Source organism: Mesoplodon bidens, assembly GCF_964165515.1.
Source record: "Mesoplodon bidens genome assembly, chromosome: 5".
Taxonomy (NCBI): domain Eukaryota; kingdom Metazoa; phylum Chordata; class Mammalia; order Artiodactyla; family Ziphiidae; genus Mesoplodon; species Mesoplodon bidens.
Window position 1 is genome coordinate 101,718,190 of NC_138161.1, and position 22,381 is coordinate 101,740,570.

A 22,381-nucleotide genomic window follows, 5' to 3' on the forward strand; every position below is an offset into this window, starting at 1 on the left:
GTAGCAGAGGTACCATATATCTTTCCTGTGACATGAAATGGACAGATGTGCATGATCAACTCTTCCAATCTGTAACAACTCCAGAATTTACCCTCAGTTTCCTTATGGGTTATGCAGTAGAGTGGGGCAGTTGGGAGAATCGCTTCCTCTTGCAAGGATAATCAGGCAGGAGCAGGTGATATGAGTAGGAGGGTGGAGGGACAGGCAAGGGGCAGACAGGCTGCAGACCCATGATCTACCCCCTGTTTCGGATCCATCTTCATATCCTTTTGGCAGAGGGCCCCAGGTATTCCTGTGGTAGCTGCTATTTTCAGCTCCTCTTCATCTGTGCTGCAGAGTCTGTGCCCTACATCTTTCCCATTAACCTCACTCCATCAATTATTCATTCACTCATTCAACAAATATTTAATGTGCACCTGCCATGTGCCAGATATAGCTGTAGGCATTGGATATATACACAAGTGAATAAAACAAAGTCAGTGCCCTTGTTGAGTACACAGTCTAGCTGGGGGGGGCGGGGAGCAGAAATAAACACATGAGCAAATAAACACACCTGTAACATGTCAGGTCATAAACATTATGAAGAAAAATAAAGCAGAGTATGAGGGAAGGAGAGACCCATCTTTAATCCACAAGTGTGTTCAAGTGTTTCCTGATGAAATAAAACTTTATTGCATCTTGTAACCATAGTTCACTCTCACTTCCTTTATAGGGAGTCTCCTTAAATGAGACATTGACACTTGCTTTTGTCACTTCCTCACCTCCCAATCTCTCAACCAGCTGCAGCCTCAGACCCAATAGTTCTAGTTCTGAGCTCATTCCCCCCGCCCCCGCATCCCATTCCTGCTCCTCCATTGCCAACCCCTCCAGTTGGCAGAATTATATTTAGTCTTTTCTCACTTTCCCTTTCTCCACCTCCAATCAATCATGAAGACCTCCTCAATTTACCTCCTAAATATCTTTCACTTCACCCGCATTGTCACTGCCTCTATTGGTTTGCTAGGGCTGCTATACCAAAGTACCATAAAGTGGGTTGATTAAACTACAGAAATTTATTGTCTCATAGTTCCGGAGGTTGGAAATCCAGATTTTGGTAGGGTTGATTCCTGCTGAGGGCTGTGAGGGAAGGATCTGCTCCAGGCCTCTCTCCTTGGCTTGTAGATGTCCAGCTTCATGTTCACATGGTGTGCTCCTTGTATCTCCACATCATCTTCCCTCTGTACTTATCTCTGTGTTCAAATTTCCCCTTTTTATAAGGACACCAGGCATATTGGATTAGGCACACTCTAATGATCTCACTTTACCTTGATTACCTCTGTATATACTCTCTTTCCAAATAAGGTCACATCCTGAGGTACTGGGAGTTAGGAATTTTGGAGGGACACAATTCAACCCAAAACATTGTCTTTGTTCAAGCCTTTGTCATTTCTCACCTGTATCATTTCTTTAGTCTCCTTAGGAGAGTCTGTTTCCAGCATCATCTTTTTTCAACCCACCCTCCACTCTGCTGCCAGAGGACCACACAAAACCTGCTGTGGCTGCCAGGAAAATTCAAGCTTCTTGCCAATGCGTACCAGCTCTTTGTGTTCTGGCTTCTGCCATCCTTCCTAGTCTTACTTCCTACCATTCATATAGCATTATTGCAGCCATCGTTGAGCCCTTTGTCATGATTGCCCTGCCTCTGAACTTGACTACGTGTGGTTCCTCTTGCCTGGGATGGTCTCTCTTCCTCCTCTCCCTGACTGAACAACTCATGGGGTCTTCAGGCCAGCTCCAGCATCATCTCCTCTAAAAAGCCTTCCTTAACACCCCCAGTCTGGGTTTTGTGTCTTTACTCCAGGACCTATGCTCCCTCAGCATTTCTCTCTGCTGTACTTTTACTTATTTACTTACTAATTCAATGCCTATGAGGCACTCAATATACATTTGCTGAACACATGAGTAAGTGAATAAATGAATCCTCTGGTAGAAAATTGCAGTGTTAGAGTGAGTAAGCTAGCTGGTGAGAACAAAAGTTTTATAAGGGAGAGGCAAAATTAGGGGTGGGTGTGGTAATCAGACGTGGTTTATAATTCTCACACTCGAAAAGAAATTGCATTTCAGCTGCTGTCGCTGCTGGGAGAAAAGTCCTGCGACTGCACTGACTCTTCCTTTGTTCAGTAACATGACCAGTAAGAAAATAAGTGCAGTGTTTGGAGCAACAGGTAAAAAACTCCTCACTTTTAAAGTGCGTGCTGACTTTGCTTACTTTCTTGTCTTCCTGTTTTTAACTTCAGAGCCTGCAAGCATGGACTGAACAAAGAGCCCTTTGGAGGAAACTGAGAAAAGTATAATTTGCTTGAATTTCTGATGTGGTAAAGGGGCAGGGTGATTTGACTTGATTTGTCAGAAATGATCTCAGTGGGACAAGGACAACTGAAACATTCTCGTGTTCTTGATCATGTGCTGATTTGTTGGCGTACGTTTCATTTCAGCATAAGTTATATGCTAGAGGCTTTTCTCCACTCGCTTCCTGACAAGCCCGGGAGCAAGTGTGAGAGGCCCGTGGGTATGTAGGAGATATCCACATGCCTGACCAGTACTCCAGCGACTCTGAAAGTGTGGAGCGGGTGGGGATTAGGAGGACGTGTGGAGGGACTTCTCTCACCAGAGAGCTGCCCCGGCCTTTCAACTGGCATCTCTACTTCCCCTCTCCCTCCCTCACAATCTGTTCTCCGACAGCCAGACCTATCCTTGCAAAATGTTGTTCCAATCAGGTCACGCTCCTTCAATCTATTCTCATTTCTGCCTCTCAATGATCTGTTTGAAACTGTCAGATCATGGCATGCCTCTGCTCAAAATCCTCCCCCCCAATCTCACTCCAATTGAAATGCAAAGCCCAGCTTATGACCTGCAAGACCCTTCTCGGACCTTGTCGTCTGCCATTCTCCCTCGCTCACTCTGCGTGTTCCTCAAACACACTCCCACTTTAAGGCCTTTGCATTGGCTACTCCCTCAACCTAGAGTAATCTTCCTCCAGTTACCCATGCTGCTTTCTCCCTCGTGTCTTCCAAGCCAGATGTCGCCCTCTCCATGAGTGCTTTCCAGACACACTTATTTAAAATTGCAACTCCGGGGACTTCCCTGGTGGCGCAGTGGTTAAGAATCTGCCTGCCAATGCAGAGGACACAAGTTTGAGCCCTGGTTTGGGAAGATTCCACATGCTGCAGAGCAACTAAGCCCATGAGCCACAACTACTGAGCCTGTGCTCTAGAGCCCGCAAGCCACAACTACTGAGCCTGCGTGCCACAGGTGCTGAAACCCACGCGCCTAGAGCTTGTGCTCTACTACAAGAGAAGCCACCGCAATGAGAAGCCCACGCACTGCAACAAAGAGGAACCCCTGCTCGCTGCAACTAGAGAAAGCCTGCACACAGCAACAAAGACCCAACGCAGCCAAAAATAAATAAATAAATTTATTTTAAAAATTGCAACTCTGGGGCTTCCCTGGTGGCGCAGTGGTTGGGAGTCCGCCTGCCGATGCAGGGGACGCGGGTTCGTGCCCCGGTCCGGGAGGATCCCACGTGCCGCGGAACGTCTGGGCCCGTGAGCCATGGCCGCTGAGCCTGCGCGTCCGGAGTCTGTGTTCCACAACGGGAGAGGCCACAACAGTGAGAGGCCCGCGTACCGCAAATAAAAAATAAAAAAATTGCAACTCTGCTCCACCCTGCCACTGTCTGACTCTCCTCCCTGCTTGATTTCTTCTGTTACCATCTGTCTCTCCACACTAGGATAGAAGCTCTGTGAGGACAGGGATTTTGTCTGAAGGGAGGCTAGAGCAGGGAGAAGAGAGAAGTAAAATCTCAAAAACCAACAACCAGGTAAGACATTAACTTTAAAAGGAAAAAAAAAAAAGGTAATGTGAGGAGGGTTGATTGTATACAGCATTAGGGTGATAGTGAAGTTGTTGGTTTTTCCTGAAAGAGATGAGAAGCCATTGAAAGGTTTTGAGCAGAGTTGTGACATGATAAGACCTGGTGTTAAAAGGTTCACTTTGAACCTTTTAGAAGAATAAAGTTGTGATTCACTGAAATGGGGAAGATCATGGGGGAAGCAGGTCAAGGCAGGTCAGGAGCTCTGTTTTAGTCTCCTTAATCCTGACTTGCTGCTAAGCATCCAGAGTAGGAGGCTGTATAAGAGCAGGAGGGTGGCTGCTAAAGGAATCAGGTCAGATGTGTCAGAGTTGAAGAAAGCTGAGTCATAGTTAGCTAAGGAAGTGCACTGATTGCTTTATTTCCCAGTTCTTGTCCTTAGTTCAGTAACCTTGGAGCTCAGGGTGTGTTTGGGCATTTGAGGAAGGGTTGCCAGATTTAGCAGATAAAAATACAAGATGCCTAACTGAGGAACGAAAATGGCGGAGTAGAAGGATGTGCTCTCACTCGCTCTTGTGAGAACACCGGAATCACAACTAACTGCTGAACAGTCATCGACAGGAAGAAACTGGAATTCACCAAAAAAGATACCCCACATCCAAAGACAAAGGAGAAGCCACAGTGAGATGGTAGGAGGGGTGCAATCACAATAAAATCAAATCCCATAACTGCTGGGTGGGTGACTCACAAACTGGAGAGCACTTATACCACAGAAGTCCACCCACTGGAGTGAAGGTTCTGAGTCCCACGTCAGGCTTCCCAACCTGGGGGTCTGGCAATGGGAGGAGGAATTCCTAGAGAATCAGATTTTGAAGGCTAGCAGGATTTGATTGCAGGACTCTGACAGTACTGGGGGAAACAGAGACTCCACTCTTGGAGGACACACACAAAGTAGTGTGTGAAATCAGGACCCAGGGGAAGGAGAAGTGACCCCATAGGAGACTGAACCAGACCTACCTGCTAGTGTTGGAGGGTCTCCTGTAGAGGTGGGGGGTGGCTGTGTCTCACCATAAGGACAAGGACACTGGCAGCAGAGATTCTGGGAAGTACCCCTTGGTGTGAGCCCTCCCAGAGTCAGCCATTAGCCTGACCAAAGAGCCCCGGTAGGCTCCAGTGTTGGGTTGCCTCAGGCCAAACAACCAACAGGGAGGGAACCCAGCCCCACCCATCAGAAGACAAGCGGATTAAAGTTTTACTGAGCTCTGCCCACCAGAGCAACACCCAGCTCTACCCACCACCAGTCCCTCCCATCAGTAAACTTGCTCAAGCCTCTTAGATAGCCTCATCCACCAGAGGGCAGACAGTAGAAGCAAGAAGAACTACAATCCTGCAGCCTGTGGAACAAAAACCACATTCACAGAGAGACAAGATGAAAAGGCAGAGGGCTATGTACCAGATGAAGGAACAAGATAAGATCCCAGAAAAACAACTAAATGAAGTGGAGATAGGCAACGTTCCAGAAAAAGAATTCAGAATAATGGTAGTGAAGATGATCCAGGACCTCAGAAAAAGAACGGAGGCAAAGGTCGAGTAGATGCAAGAAATGTTTAACAAACACCTAGAAGAATTAAAGAACAAACAAACAGAGATGAACAATACAATAACTGAAATGAAAAATACACTATAAGGAATCAATAGCAGAATAACTGAGGGAGAGGAACAGATAAGTGACCTGGAAGACAGAATGGTGGAATTCACTGCCACAGAACAGAATAAAGAAAAAAGAATGAAAAGAAATGAAGACAGCCTAAGAGACCTCTGGGACAACATTAAATGCAACAACATTCACATTATAGGGGTCCCAGAAGGGGATGAGAGAGAGAAAAGACCCAAGAAAATATTTGAAGAGATTATAGTCAAAAACTTCCCTAACATGGGAAAGGAAATAGCCACCCAAGTCCAGGAAGTGCAGAAAATCCCAGGCAGGATAAATCCAAGGAGAAACACGCCAAGACACATAGTTATCAAATTGACAAAAATTAAAGACAAAGAAAAAATATTGAAAGCAGCAAGGGAAAAATGACAAGAAACATACAAGGGAACTCCCATTAGGTTAAGAGCTGATTTCTCAGCAGAAACTCTACAAGCCAGAAGGGAGTGCCATGATATACTTAAAGTGATGAAAGGGAAGAACCTACAACCAAGATGACTCTACCCAGCAAGGATCTCATTCAGATTCGATGGAGAAATCAAAAGCTTTACAGACAAGCAAAAGCTAAGAGAATTTAGCACCACCAAACCAGCTCTACAGCAAATGCTAAAGGAACTTCTCTAGGTGGGAAATACAAGAGAAGAAAAGGACCTACAAAAACAAACACAAAACAATTAAGAAAATGGTCATAGGAACATACATATCGATAATTACCTTAAACGTGAATGGATTAAATGCTCCAACCAAAAGACTCAGGCTTGCTTAATGGATACAAAAACAAGACCCATATATATGCTGTCTACAACAGACCCACTTCAGACCTAGGGACACATACAGACTGAAAGTGAGGGGATGGAAAAAGATATTCCATGCAAGTGGAAATCAAAAGAAAGCTGGAGTAGCAATACTCATATCAGATAAAATAGACTTTAAAATAAAGAATGTTACAAGAGACAAGGAAGGACACTACATAATGATCAAGGGATCAATCCAAGAAGAAGATATAACAATTATAAATATATATGCACCCAACATAGGAACACCTCTATACATAAGGCAACTGCTAACAGCTATAAAAGAGGAAATCAACAGTAACACAATAATAGTGGGGAACTTTAACACCTCAGTTACACCAATGGACAGATCATCCAAAATGAAAATAAATAAGGAAACAGAAAGTTTAAATGACACAATAGACCAGATAGATTTTATTGATATTTATAGGACATTCCATCCAAAAACAGCAGATTACACTTTCTTCTCAAGTGCACATGGAACATTCCCCAGGATAGATCACATCTTGGGTCACAATTCAAGCCTCAGTAAATTTAAGAAAATTGAAATCATATCAAGCATCTTTTCTGACCACACGCTATGAAATTAGAAATGAATTACAGAGAAAAAAACACAAACACATGGAGCCTAAACAATACGTTACTAAATAACCAAGAGATCACTGAGGAAATCAAAGAGGAAATCAAAAAATACCTAAAGACAAATGACAATGAAAACACGACGACCCAAAACCTATGGGAGGCAGCAAAAGCAGTTCTAGGATGGAAGTTTATAGCAATACAAGCCTACCTCAAGAAACAAGGGAAATTTCAAATAAACAATCTAACCTTACATCTAAAGGAATGAGAGAAAGAAGAAGAAACAAAACCCAAAGTTAGCAGAAGAAAAGAAATCATAAAAATCAGAACAGAAATAAATGAAATAGAAACAAAGAAAACAATAACAAAGAACAATAAAACTAAAACCTGGTTCTTTGAGAAGATTAACAAAATTGATAAACCATTAGCCAGATTCATCAAGAAAAAGAGGGACAGGACTCAAATCAATAAAATTAGAAATGTAAAAGGAGAAGTTACAACAGACACCACAGAAATACAAAGCATCCTAAGAGACTACTAAAAGCAACTCTATGCCAATAAAATTGACAACCTGGAAGAAATGGACAAATTCCTAGAAAGGTATAACCTTACAAGACTGAACCAGGAAGAAATAGAAAATATGAACAGACCAATCACAAGTAATGAAATTGAAACTGTGGTTAAAAATCTTCCAACAATCAAAAGTCCAGGACCAGATGGCTTCACAGGTGAATTCTATCAAACATTTAGAGAAGATCTAACACCTATCCTTCTCAAACTCTTCCAAAAAATTGCAGAGGAAGGAACAATCCCAAACTCATTCTATGAGGCCACCATCACCCTGATACCAAAACCAGACAAAGATACTACAAAAAAGAAAATTAGAGACTAATATCACTAATGAATATAGATGCAAAAATCCTCAACAAAATACTAGCAAACAGAATCCAGCAACATATTAAAAGGATCATACACAATGATCAAATGGGATTTATCCCAGTGATGCAATGATTCTTCAATATACGCAAATCAATCAATGTGATACACCATAGTAACACATTGAAGAATAAAAACCATATGATCATCTCAATAGATGCAGAAAAAACTTTTGACAAAATTCGACACCCATTTATAATAAAAACTCTCCAGAAAGTGGGCATAGAGGGAACCTACCTCAACATATTAAAGGCCATGTATGACAAACGCACAGCAAACATCATTCTCAATGGTGAAAAACTGAAAGCATTTCCTCTAAGAGCAGGAACAAGACAAGGTTTTCCACTCTCATCACTATTATTCAACATAGTTTTGGAAGTCCTAACCATGGCGATCAGAGAAGAAAAAGAAATAAAAGGAATACAAATTGGAAAAGCAGAAGTAAAGCTGTCACTGTTTGCAGATGACATGATACTATACGTAGAGAATCCTAAAGATGCCACCAGAAAACTATTAGAACTAATCAATGAATTTGGTAAAGCTGCAGCATACAAAATTAATGCACAGAAATCTCTTGCATTCCTATACACTAATGATGAAAAAGCTGAAAGAGAAATTAAGGAAACATTCCCATTTACCACTGCAACAAAAAGAATAAAATACCTAGGAATAAACCTACCTAGGGAGACAAAAGACCTGTATGCAGAAAACTATAAGACACTGATGAAAGAAATTAAAGATGATACCAACAGATGGAGAGATATACCATGTTCTTGGATTGGAAGACTCAATATTGTGAAAATGACTATATTACCCAAAGCAATCTACAGATTCAATGCATCCCTATCAAATTACCAGTGGCCTTTTTTACAGAACTAGAACAAAAAATCATAAAATTTGTATGGAGACACAAAAGAACCCTAATAGCCAAAACAGTCTTGAGGGAAAAAAATGGAGATGGAGGAATGAGATTCCCTGACTTCAGACTATACTACAAAGCTACAGTAATCAAGACAATATGGTACTGGCACAAAAACAGAGATATAGATCAATGGAACAGGATAGAAAGCCCAGAGATAAACCCATGCACCTATGGTCAACTAATCTATGACAAAGGAGGCAAGGATATACAATGGAGAAAAGGCAGTCTCTTCAATAAGTGGTGCTGGGAAGACTGGACAGCTACATGGAAAAGAATGAAATTAGAACACTTCCTAACACCATACACAAAAATAAAGTTTTAATGGATTAGAGACCTAAATGTAATACTGGACACTATAAAACTCTTAGAGGAAAACATAGGAAGAGCACACTTTGACATAAATCACAGCAAGATCTTTTTTGATCCACCTCCTAGAGTAATGGAAATAAAAACAAAAATAAACAAATGGGACCTAATGAAACTTAAAGCTTTTGTAAAGCAAAGGAAACTACAAACAAGACGAAAAGACAACCCTCAGAATGGGAGAAAATATTTGCAAATGAATAAATGGACAAAGGATTAACCTCCAAAATATATAAACAGCTCCTGCAGCTCAATATTAAAAAAACAAACAACCCAATCCAAAAATGGGCAGAAGATCTAAATAGACATTTCTCCAAAGAAGACATACAGATGGCCAAGAAGCACATGAAAAGCTCCTCAACATCACTAATTATTAGAGAAATGCAAATCAAAACTACAATGAGGTTCTTCCCTGGTGGCGCAGTGGTTGAGAGTCCGCCTGCCGATGCAGGGAACACAGGTTCATGCCCCGGTCCGGGAAGATCCCACATGCCGCGGAGCGGCTGGGCCCATGAGCCATGGCCGCTGGGCCTGTGCGTCCGGAGCCTGTGCTCTGCAACGGGAGAGGCCACAACAGTGAGAGGCCCGTGTACCGCAAAAAACCACCACCAACAACAACAATAAAAAAACTACAATGAGGTATTACCTCACACCAGTTAGAATGGGCATCATCAGAAAATCTACAAACAGCAAATGCTTGAGAGGGTGTGGAGAAAAGGGAACCCTCTTGCCCTGTTGGTGGGAATGTAAATTGATACAGCCACTATGGAGAACAGTATGGAGGTTCCATAAAAAACGAAAAATAGAACTACCATGTGATCCAGCAATCCCACTACTGGGCATCTACCCAGAGAAAACCATAATTCAAAAAGACACATGCACCCCAATGTTCATTGCAACGCTATTTACAGTAACCAGGTCATGGAAGCAACATAAATGCCCATCGACAGACGAATGGATAAAGAAGAAGTGGTACATATATACAATGGAATATTACTCATCCATTAAAAGGAACAAAATTGTGTCATTTGTTGAGATGTGGATGGATCTAGAGACTGTCATATAGAGTGAAGTAAGTCAGAAAGAGAAAAACAAATATCGTATATTAACGCATATATGTGGAACCTAGAAAAATGGTATAGATGAACTGGTTTGCAGGGCAGAAATTGAGACACAGATGTAGAGAACAAATGTATGGACACCAAGGGGGGAAAGCGGCGGGGGCAGGGGTGGTGGTGGTGTGATGAATTAGGCGATTGGGATTGACATGTATACACTGATGTGTATAAAATTGATGACTAATAAGAACCTGCTGTATAAAAAAGTAAATAAAATTAAATTAAAAAAAGAAGATGAGATATAAAAGGAAGTGCTACTACTTTCTAAATATGGTATTACACTAATATGTATACAATGGATAACTAATAAGAACCTGCTGTATAAAAAATAAATAAAATAAAATTTAAAACAAAAAATACTAGATGCCTAATTAAATTTGACAGGGGACGTGCAAACACGTCAAACTCTTGAACAATATCTCCAGTGCCTGCCATTCAAATGCTACTCTCCACATGGACTCACCTGTAGGGGAACTGGGTCCAAGAGGGCACAATCCAGAAAAAGCAAGGAGGGTCTAGGACAGTTAAGTACAACAAAAATGGATGCTTTGGGGGTTGCTTTCTCAAGCTGATAGGTTTATTGGTGTGTCCTGCTAGTTTAAAGGAACAGGGCCAAGATGGATGAATTCCTCTCCTGGTTTGGGTCTTAATGAAATATTAATGTGGGAGTGGTTAGGAGAGCCAGTCCTGGTTTTGGTACAACTCCTCTTATTTTTTCATACTGGTCCATATCATTTGGTTCTCCATCTCCATCTCCTGGCGGGTCCAGGCAGGACTATCCACTCCCAGAGCTGAGAATGGACAGCAGAGAGATTTCGTTTTTTCTACTTCATTCATTCATTCATTCAATAAATAGATATCGGAAACTTGCAGTGTGCCAGGCACTAGTCTCAGAACATGGTTGGTAAACAGGGATGAAGAGTTTCTCTCTTCAAGGAGAATGTTATTTAGGTTACAGTACAGTTATGAGGAAATAATTACAACAGTCAGTGTTGTGGGTTGAATTGTGTCCCCTCCCAAATTCATATGTTGAAGCCCTAAGCCCCAGTACCTCTGAATTGACAGTATTTACAGACAGGGCCTTTAAAGAGTCAATCAGGGGCTTCCCTGGTGGCGCAGTGGTTAAGAATCCGCCTGCCAGTGCAGGGCACAAGGGTTTGAGTCCTGGTCTGGGAAGATCCCACATGCCGTGGAGCAGCTAAGCCCGTGCACCACAACTACTGAGCCTGTGAGCCACAACTATGGAGTCTGTGTGCCACAACTACTGAAGCCCACGTGCCTACAGCCCATGCTCTGCAACAAGAGAAGCCACCGCAATGAGAAGCCTGCGGGCCACAACAAAGAGTAGCTCCAGCTCACTGCAGCTAGAGAACACCTGCGTGCAGCAATGAAGACCCAATGCAGCCAAAAATAAATAAATAAATTTATTTTTTAAAAAAGAGTTGATTAAGTTAAAGCAAGGCCATGAGAGTAGGCCATAATCTAATTTGACTGGTGTCCTCATAAGAAGAAGGAATTCTGACACAGAGAGAGATACGTGGAGGGGTCACTGCTCCTTTAACCCTTGGGTCCCCTTCTGGTGCCTTCCTCTGGCCAGACCCAAACTGAGGGCAAGAGGGTCCACTGATAGAGTCCATACAGGTTGGCCTCTCAGGGCACTAGGTAGGACAGAGATGGTGAAGGTGGATTTCGAGGCACACACACACAAAAATTTCAGGACGGGTATCTAAACAATTTGATGGAGGATCCCAAATGTCAGTAACCCTGCACAGTACCTGGCACACATCACAGGGCAATCAGTAAATACTTGTAGAGTGGATAAATTGGGCAAGTAATGATCATATCATGAATGGCCTTGAACTCCATAAAAAGAAACTTCTGCAAGTTTTCAACCTTTTAAAAAATATATAGGGGCTTCCCTGGTGGCGCAGTGGTTGAGAATCTGCCTGCCAATGCAGGGGACACGGGTTCGAGCCCTGGTTTGGGAAGATCCCACATGCCGCGGAGCAACTAGGCCCGTGAGCCACAACTGCTGAGCCTGCGCGTCTGGAGCCTGTGCTCCACAACAAGAGAGGCCGCGACAGTGAAAGGCCCGCGCACCGCGATGAAGAATGGCCCCCGCTAGCCGCAACTAGAGAAAAGCCCTGACACAGAAAAGAAGACCCAACACAGCCATTAATAAATAAGTAAATAAATAAAATTTATTAAAAAAAAATATATATATATATAGAATAGGAACCTGTCTTGAAAGTAAAATTGTATGAAGAACCTAAAAATGAAGTCTATAACCAGATAAAAGTAGAATTGCTTAGTCTGGGGTGGGGAGTCCGGTGCCCTGCTCACTTGGCATCCCTGTTGCCTCCAGCCTCCCCCATTCTCTGCCCCCCCACCCCCGCCGCCATGGCTTCTGCTAAGCTACCACTGAGGAGGCTGTGAGAAACCTAGCTTGAAAACCACTCTTGCAAGGCCATGCGGATGCCTCCCAAAGTAGTTACAACAGCAGCTTTACTCTGAGTAAGGGGACTCCCTGACCAACCTCTTTTAGTGAACATTCTTCCTGACCCTTCCTGTATTTCTTCTTCCCCAATCCTGCAGGGTGGCTCTGTGGCCAGGGCCATTTTGGAGAGCAAAAAGTATGAGGTGAGGGCACTGGCCAGGGATGTGACTCAACCAAATGCACAGGTGCTCCGGGACCTTGGGGCCGAGGTGGTAAAAGGCGACCTGAATGACAAACATCAGTGGAGGCCTCCTTGAAAGGAGCCTTCATGGTGACCAACTTCTGGGACCATTTCAGCAAAGAGAAAGAAGTGTGTCAGGTGGGAACCACCTTTGAGGCCTCTCTTTTTCTCCTCCCTGGCTACTCTGCCCTCCTTGGAAGGCAGTAGGCCTTCGGCCTGGGCAAAAATGTAAGCCTCATCCCAGAACATCTCTCTGGCATTTATGAAATATATGTACTTCAGGTACTTGTTAGAGGTGGATTGTTACGTGACTGTAAAGTCAGTGTTATGTGACACCTGTCCAAATGTGACCTTGAGGATCTGACAGTGACCGTGTAGTGGAGCCAGCCATCAGAGCCTCTGATTCTCACCATTTGTTTGTAGATGGCACATGAGGGATGGCAGCAAGAACACCCCACAAATTAAGGTTACTCTGAGAGTGGGATGGGAAGAACAAAAATGTAATGAATATGTTCACTTCTGGCAGAGAATTGGGGATGAATTAGTAATGGGTACCTAGGAAAAGAAGTAAGCAAACAAGCCCACAGTGATTAACTCCAGGGAAAATGAACACTTGTAGAAAAAGTAAATGTAACCATAGAATATCACATGGCTCAGATTCAGCTGTGTAAGCACTGATGAATGATGTAGTCCCAAACTGTGATATTCTGAGGATGAAAAAAAGGGAATCATGTTTGTGTATGTGTGTGATGGTCATGGTGGGCTGTGTGTGTGTGTGTGTGTGTGTGTGTGAGAGAGAGAGAGAGAGAGAGAGAGAGAGAGAGAGAAACTGAGAGAGAGAGCCGAAGATGAGGACTCATCTGTCTTAGTAGAAATTTGGTAGACGATATCTTAAACTGAGAAAAATCAAGGATTAACAGTATAAACATATTATTTAGAAATAAAGAAGCAGCTGAAAGAGATGAAAATGGTTATTTCTGGAGAGTAGTTATCAGCATGAAGGTGCAGGGAACTTCTTTGTCATTATGAGATCTACTTTTTCCCCCAAAACAGTACTATTTGAAAATTATACATATGTATAAACTAGAAAAATATGAAGATTAGATTTTAAAAATGTAATGGATGGGATCAGACTCTTTCAGAAATGGTACAATTCAAAAACTTAAGAGCAGGGTTGAACCATTTTAGGTTCATTTGGCGTTCCCATGACCAGTGTCCTTGTGGCAGCTTACTCTGAAAACTCTCTTGGCCCATGGAAGCCAGTGAAAGCCTCTGATGGAGAGTACTACACCCTGGTAAGTGGAAGGTTGCTGTGAAAGCTAACCAGACACCTGCTGTCCTCCCGTCATTCCTCTCTTCAGTGGACGCATGCCATCTGAGTGCCTACCATGTGCTCAGCTCTGTGTGAAGTGCTGAGAGGGATCCCACATTGTCCTAGACTTACCAGAGAGCTGAATCTTGGGCTGGAAACACTGAGGATTACACTTGCAGTCTTATCGTGCTGATGCCCCTCATATAAGCAGTGAACCATGTGGCCTCAAGCCTCAGTTTCCTCATGTCTAATGGGGAAGCTGGACGAGATGATTTCTCCTACTAGCTCATCTCTCTGCCCTTCTGTGGCAACAGGGAAAACATTCTCCTCTTGACCTGGGTCCCAGGGTCAGAAATCCCTAGGGGGACCCTGACTCCCGGGGATGGGTTTCCAGCCCTGCCTGCAGAGTCTGATTCCATAAGTCTGGGCTGGGGCCTGGAAGACTGTAGTTTTGACAAGGACTCCTGGTAATTCCAATGCTGCCAAGTCTCCTGGCTGGCACTCCCCTGCCCTTTGGGGACATTTTCTTTGCCCATAGTCCAAGGGTGGCTGTGTGGAGTGGAAGGAATATGGGAGAATCAGTTTCAGCAAGTCAGTCTTTCTTCCTTGGCACATAATTAAGACTTGTCAGGGTCATAACTAGTGGCAAAGTAGACCTGAGCTAGAACAAGGAGCACATGCCACACATCACAGACGACTTGGGTAACAGTTCAACAAGTGACGAGATAAATGTATAAAGGTGACATATCTCTTCACCTGCCCTTCTTCCTATGCCCTTACCAGGTTTCAGAAGCCAGCTCACCTGACGTTTCCCAGGTCCTGAACTAGGACATTGTAATCTATGGATTAGATTGGCCCTAGGTGAAGAGGTGATGCCTTAAATTTCTGGTAGTACCCAGTCCCATGTGGGGTCTTCACATCTGTAAAACCCAGCCTCAGGTATCCCGGAGCCTCATCCCCTCCACCTGCCTCCCCCCAGAGGAATAGCTAACATTTACTAAGCACTTACTGGGTGTTTGGTGTCTGTTTTACAGATGGGGAAACTGAGGCACAGATAGATTAACTTTGCCAAGGTCACTAATAAGGCAGAAACAGAACTTGAACTCAGGCAGTGTGGCTCCAGAACCATAATCTTTTTATTTTTTATTTTAATTTTCTTGGCTGTGCTGCAAGGCATGCAGGATCTTAGTTCCCCGACCAGGGATGGAATCTGTGCCCCCTTGCAGTGGAAGCACAGAGTCCTAACTACTGAACTGCAAGGGAATTCCAGAACCACATTCTTTACCGCTGTCCCTTAGCTGCTTTTAAACTCAGCCCAAGAATCTCAACCTTCAAGTAAAAACAAACCTCAAAGTCAGAATAGACTTGACTCTGAGTGCCTCAAAAAACTCAGACTGCTTTTTTATAAATAAAAGTTACGATTATAATTTAAGCAGAGGAATGAGCAGACATTTTGCCTACCAAGAAATTCAGGCAGGAAGTTAATTTTGCTGCAAAAGACAAGCTATGATATTTAGTCCCTGGTTGCTAAGCCTGAAGTCACTTTTATACTGGACTGAAATTCAGAGACCTTGATTCTTGTCCTAGGTTGCTGTTTTCTAACTGGGAGGCACTGGGTGAGTCAATAGACTTAGATTCTTCAGTTCAAAAAATGAGAGTGCTGGGGCTAGATTACATCCACATTGGGTTCCAGCCTCAGGAGTCTGGGAATCTATGAGAGGCTATATCACACTGCAGGAAGGGCACAGGCTTTGGAGTGACGGATGAGGGTTTGAACCCCCTTCTGCTGCTTACTGGCTGAGTAACCTCAGGCAAGTACCTGATATTCCTATATTTCAAGGTTGTTTTGAGGATTAAACAAGCCAATATGTTTTCTCATTCATTCATTCAATAAATATTTGAGGGCCTACTATGTTCCAGTCACTTACTGGGGAATCAGTAATAAACAGCTCAAAACGGACAAAGTTGAGCCCTCATTAAGCTCATATTCTGGTGGAGGAGTTAGATAATAAACATAATAGATAAGTAAAATATATAATATGTTAGAAGGTGATAAGTGCAGTAAAAAAAATAAGGCAGAGTAAGGTATTTGTGGAGTACTAGCAGTAAGGGAGTTGTGTGTGAAATTTAAATAAGGTGATTGGTGGGCTTCTTTGAGAAGGTGACATCTGAGCAATGTCTGATGGAGGTAAGTAATGGGCTTTGTGAATATTCAGGGGAAGAGCTTTTCAGGCAGAGAGAACAGCCAGTGTGGCTGGAACAGAGCAAGTTGGGGGGTTGGGGAGAGGGTAGTAGGAGGTGAGGCCAGAGGTAATAGAAGGTCTGGTCCTGTAAGCCATTGGTTTTTCTTCTGAGAGACACAGAGAGCCATTGGAGGGTTCTGGGCAGACATGACGTGAGCCAACTTTAGTTTTTACAGAATCACTCTGACTTTTGTGTTGAAAAGAGACTGTGGAAGGGCAAGAGTGGAAACAAGGAGCCCAAATTTGCAATAATCCAAGTCAGAGTTGATGGTGGCTTAGACCAGGGTGATAGCAGTGAGGATGGCGAGAAGTGGTCAGATTCTGGACATACTATAAATAGGACTTAAAAAAAGAAAGAAAGAAAGAAAGAAAGAAAGAATATGGGGTAGGAGAGACACCTTAAGGTTGACTTCAAGATTTTTGACTTGAGAAACTGGAATGATAGAGTTGCTATTAACTGAGATGGGGAAGTCCGTAGGGGGAGCGTGTTGTGCAGGAACTCACTTTGGAGCACTTTGAGTTTCAAATGTCTATTAAACAGTCAAGTAAGGATGTTGAGTAGGAAGTTGGACATATGAGCCTGGAGTTGAGCAGAGATGTCTGGGTTAGAGATAGCAATCATACTTTGCACACAGGATATGCTTAGTAAATGGTCGCTCTCTTTTTTTCCTTAAATCAACACCCAGGCATTACGGTATTTTTCTCCAGCAAACCTTATAACTGTGCATAGATTGTGGCTATTCAGTGTTCCCATACCTCTTGTTTAAGTGGTGGGACCTACCAAGAATGTGAAGTAATTAGCTATTTTTATCTTTTTTTTTTCCTTTTTAAAACTAGCACTGCCCATGGGGGATGTACCAATGGATGGTATCTCTGTTGCTGATGTTGGAGAGGTCATCTGCAGCATTTTTTAATTTGCCAGAGAAGTTTGTAGGCAAGGCCGTGGGTCTCAGTGCAGAAGCACTAGCAGTACAGCAATATACTGATGTTTTGTCCAAGGGTTTGGGGAAAGAAGTCCGAGATGCAGAGGTGAGTTCTTAAGAGATATAAATGTGATCGCAAATGGTCACAGCCCACTAACTTACAAATTCTGGGAGACTTTTGACAGATTTGGGCAGGGTTGAGCTTAGGCTGTTGGAAAAAATTGAAGAGGATTCCTGTTCCACGAATCTGTCTTCATCTGTTGGTGTATCTGAATTCCACCCTTATGACTTTATCGCTTTGGCTTCAGGTTAATCAGTTTATTAAAGTAAAATTCCTTTTGGGTGGAAAGAACTTAGACTCTGAAGACTGAGGTACAATGTTTCCATATATGCTGTACCAACCCTCTCCTCCCAGGAGCTCATCACTAATCAGGCCAGTCCGCCAGAGCTGGTCTGCGTGGGGCATGGCACTTAGCCTCTCTGAGCTGCCACTTCCTTATTCATAAAGTGGGATGAAAGCATCTACCTTGGGATGTTTTCTGAAAATTAGAGAGGATATATTTAAGGGGGTTAGCTTAGTGTTTGGCACGTAGTAAGTATACCTCAAGGACCTATTATGTACCTGGTGCTATCTTTAAAGCGTTTACAACAGAGTTGGGGTGAAAGTGGTAATGCACATGAAGTCACAGGGATCAGTCCAAAGCAGAACACTGTGTGTGCTTAATTGTGTTACCCACACTCTCTGCGCTATAGGTGGTCAGAGAGGGTAGGAGAAGGCTTCATGGAAGAAGTAGCCTTGAGGTGGTCCTTGAGGGTGGGCAAGACTGTGTATGGGTGGAGGGAGCGACAGAGCTGGCCTGGCTAAATTCTAGAAACAACAGGAATGAACCAGAGGCAGTCTGGGGAAGTAAGCAAATCCTGGCTCTGCCCTTATCTATGTGGGGAATCTTGGCATTTACTTAACCTCTCCAGCCTCCCTTTATTCAGATGTTAAAAAGGTTATTATGGGACTTCCCTGGCAGTCCAGTGGTTAGGGGTCCTCGCTTCCACTGCAGGGGGCACAGGTTCGATCCCTGGTCAGGGAACTAAGAGCCCACAAGCCACGTGGTGTGGCCAAAAATTTAAAAAAAAAAAAAAAAAGGCTATTACACCTGCCATAGGCTTGTTGTGAGGATGCAATGAGACCCACATGGGAGGGACCTGGCCCTGGGTCTGGCACTTAGTAAGCCTGCAATAACTGATCAGGCTGGAATGGCTACAAGAGACCTTTTGTAGAGAAGTGAGGGGAATGGATGATCCTGAGCACTCCCAGCTATTTCTCCAAGCAGGTGTTGATAAGAGGAAGGAGAGAGAACAGGGTTTCTGAGAAGGAAGTATGTGTTTCTGTCTGCCAGGCAGAGACACCGTCGCAGCTGAAAGGAAGACCCATACCTTCCCTCAAGCTAGCAGGCATTAACTAACACGGCTCTTTGCCTCTCTCGGCTGCTGTTGTCCCATCTGTGGAGGGGGAGGGTGGTTCGGATGACTACTAAGGCTCTACCCAGCACTAACATCTCCCCAGAGTAGAGAGAGTCCCTTTTTCCTTACAGGATTCCAGCCTGCTTTTGTAAATTAAGATTTATTGGAACACAGCCATACCTTTGTTTATGTATGTCTCTGGCTGGTTTCAGGATACTGTGGTAGATCTGAGTAGTTGTGACAGAGACCATATGGCCGGAAGGCCTAAAATATTTATATCTAGCTCTTCAAGAAAAAGGTTGTTGACCCTTGCTCTAGAATGTTTCCTAGGGTTAGGGATAGAGGGTTGGTTTTTGTTTTCTTCTGCAACTCTTGGGCCCTGAGTCTTGAGGGGGTATCTATATTCTCAGTTCACCTCAGGGACGGGAGCTGTGAGGAGGCTGAGAGATCTTTTGGGGGGAAAACTATTGTAGGTGTTAATCCAGCCATAAAAACACATCTGGGGAGCTCCTAAGAAGGCACCACCCACTCAAAAGATGGACTTGATGAGGTCTGCAAAGTCTCTTATACCCGGGTGCAAATTTACTTTTCAGTGATTGACCCTTCTCCCAGTGCCTTTGAATTCGGGTCTTCTATTCATTTTTGTCTGTGGAGTCTGAACTCTGTAAAGAAGAAGGGGAGGAAGGTGAAGAGTGTGGGCATATGGTGTGTATGCGTTCATTCTCAGAGGACCCGGTAGACATTGTTTGGGAAGGCTCAGGACTGTCCAAGCATCTCTCAGTCACATACCTGGTTTCTGACTGATTTTGGTACATCAAGCTATTTCACAATGCAGCAGAAACTTCTCTGGCACCTAAAGTTTTAGGGGATTAGAGGCTGGAAGTTCTACAGAATGGTTAATGCTGTTCTTAGTAACTAGTTTGACTTGAAGCCGCTGCCCACTGGTCTGGAGTAGGAAAATGCTTACAGGCTATGCTACTCTGGCGGAGGATGCATGTGGCCACAAGGTGGCGCCCCAGCCTTGGCAGTCTGACTTTTCCCCAGTCTGATCAGAAGGCTGTTTGCCTAATTATTTCAGTGACTACTCCCCTCTCCCCCAGAACAAACTCCCACCAGAAGCTCTGATCTGGCTGAAACTGCCTGTCTAGCCCCAAAAGGAACACGGTTCTCTCAGAAAGTGAGACACAACAGAACACATCTGTTTCCTTCAAAAATCTGCAGAAAAGAATCCCTTATTTTACTGAGGGATATTAGTTACCAAAGTTACAGGATGAGAGAGTAACTCAAGGAGACAGACATTTTAGAAGTCATCTTCCATGCTTTGCTTATAGCCTTCTATTTCCAAACTCACTAAAACTTAAGTTTTTTTCCTGATTTCAAAAATTACAAATGCTTATTGAAGAAAATACACAAAATTATAAAAAAGAATATAAAAATCACATTGTTTAATCTATCAGAGATAGTAACTGTTAAGATTTACACATTTTCTTCCAGTCTTTTTCCAGTATGTATGTAATAAAATTAAAACAACATGATATGTACAATTTTGTAACCAGCTTTTTCACTTGACATTATATTATGAGCACTTTTCTATTTTGTTCAACTTCTTCAAAAATATTAATTTTAGTAACTGCATAATATTTTTAGAGTAGATGTACCATAACTTATTTTACCATTCCTCTGTTTTTGGACCTGCAGTTTGGTCTTGGTTTTTCATTATTATAAATGGCATATGACGATCATTGTTTTATATGAGTTTGCCTCTGTCACATTTTTCTAAGGCCAGGTGGAATAGCGAGATTAGAGTTTATCTCTGGGGGCTAAAGACAGATTATACTGGATCCAATAGTTAGAAAAGGTCTTAGCAGGAATTCCCTGGCTGTCCAGTGGTTAGGGCTCTGCGCTTCCACTGCAGGGGGCATGGGTTCGATCCCTTTGGGGAACTAAAATCCTGCATGCCACATGGTACAGCCAAAAAAAAAAAAAAAAAAAGGAATGGTCTTAGCTGATTGATTCAGGCAGCAGAACTATTGATCTATTGATCTATTTAGTGTCAGAAGGGACTCAAGGGGTGGGTTTTGTGGAGGGTGATAGAAGGTGGGTGTGTGATGGGCAGCGTTTGTTGTGTCCGGCCCTGGCCGAGGCTGGGATGGCTGAAGTCGAGATGCTCATTTCCAGTCTAGGCCGGGAGTGGTGATGGAAGGGACGTGGGTCAGGAGGGAAGGATGGAGAGCCCGGTGCTTTGATGCTGCATGCAGGGCTGGATGGGTAGAAGATCTCAGAGGGCTGCTGAGGGAATCCCAGGAGAAAATGTACATGAAAGCTGGTCAGATGAAGAGGCTACGGATCCACAATACCTTATCCCAAGTGCTTGGGGTCAGAAACAATTCCACTTTCAGAATCTTTCAGCTTTTAGATAGGTTATATCTACGTATATTATGTAACATCAACATCAGGGGCTGGGGCAGGACCCTATAATCAAACACATCACTATCTCTGCAGACAAAGACATGACTATTTCCACTAAATGGGATCATTAAAGACCATAAATAACTTCCCATAAGTTCAGATCAGGTTTTGCCACCAAATCAGTTCAGAAAAGTCAGTATGTTGCCAAATTGCTTATGAAAAAACTTCCGTGTTTCTTGGGTCTTGGAGTTAGGCTAAAGAATTGTGGACCTGTACCATCATGAAAGTGAATAATTTCTTCTCAAACTGTTTTAAATGAGGGCAATGACATTTCCTAGGTTTTCTTCTTCTTTTTTTTTTTTTTACTTATTCTTAAAAGATCACCCTGGAAGCTTACGAGAAGCCAGAATTTCCTGCAGCGAAGGAAATGGCCAATATGTGTCATTTCTATCAAATGAAGCCAGATCGTGATATCAAGCTCACCCACCGACTGAACCCCAAAGTCAAAAGCTTCAGCCAGTTCATCTCAAAGAACCAGTCAGCCTTGAAGGGCATTTAAGCTGTTCACACAGGCCCCTGAACAAACAATGTCCTTCCTCCCAGATCCTGGTCCTCTTTATAGCACAACATCTATGTTTACTGAACAGATAGGTTAGAATACAATGGTTTACACCCCCAAAGGCTTCCCTGGCAGGGAACACTACAGAGCTGATCTGACACAGTAATTTGACCCACATATAGCTTTCCAGCTACTGATAAGCATGGTACACCTGTTAGGTTAAATGAGAAGCCTGCAGCCTGTCACCTTTTGTAGCTCTCTCCCCAACAGCCCATTGCCTCAGAAGGCTCTGGCCTGAGGAACTTGGAGCTTCTTCCCTAACATGAATCAGTGGGGATGGGGGCACTCAGCTTTCTCCTGCATAAGTGATCCTGAGGCCTGTCTCTGGAACTCCCCTAGGCAACTCCTAGGACTTTTTCAAATGCATTGTCACATTCTCAGTGAAGTTTTAAGTGATCTTAATTTCTTAAAATAAAAATCTTTGTAGAGTTTTCTGGGGAACATGGTGTTCAATGAACTGCACGAG

General features: G+C 43.3%; 1 pseudogene across 1 annotated transcript; it reads left to right on the top strand.

The window, feature by feature from the left end:
- The first annotated feature begins 2,164 nt into the window (after positions 1-2,164).
- Positions 2,165-21,893, top strand: LOC308617952 (nmrA-like family domain-containing protein 1; annotated as a pseudogene). Its single transcript has 5 exons — positions 2,165-2,227; positions 12,869-13,084; positions 14,140-14,250; positions 17,344-17,535; positions 21,676-21,893. The product of its transcript is annotated as a nmrA-like family domain-containing protein 1 (transcript).
- Positions 21,894-22,381: the final 488 nt, after the last annotated feature.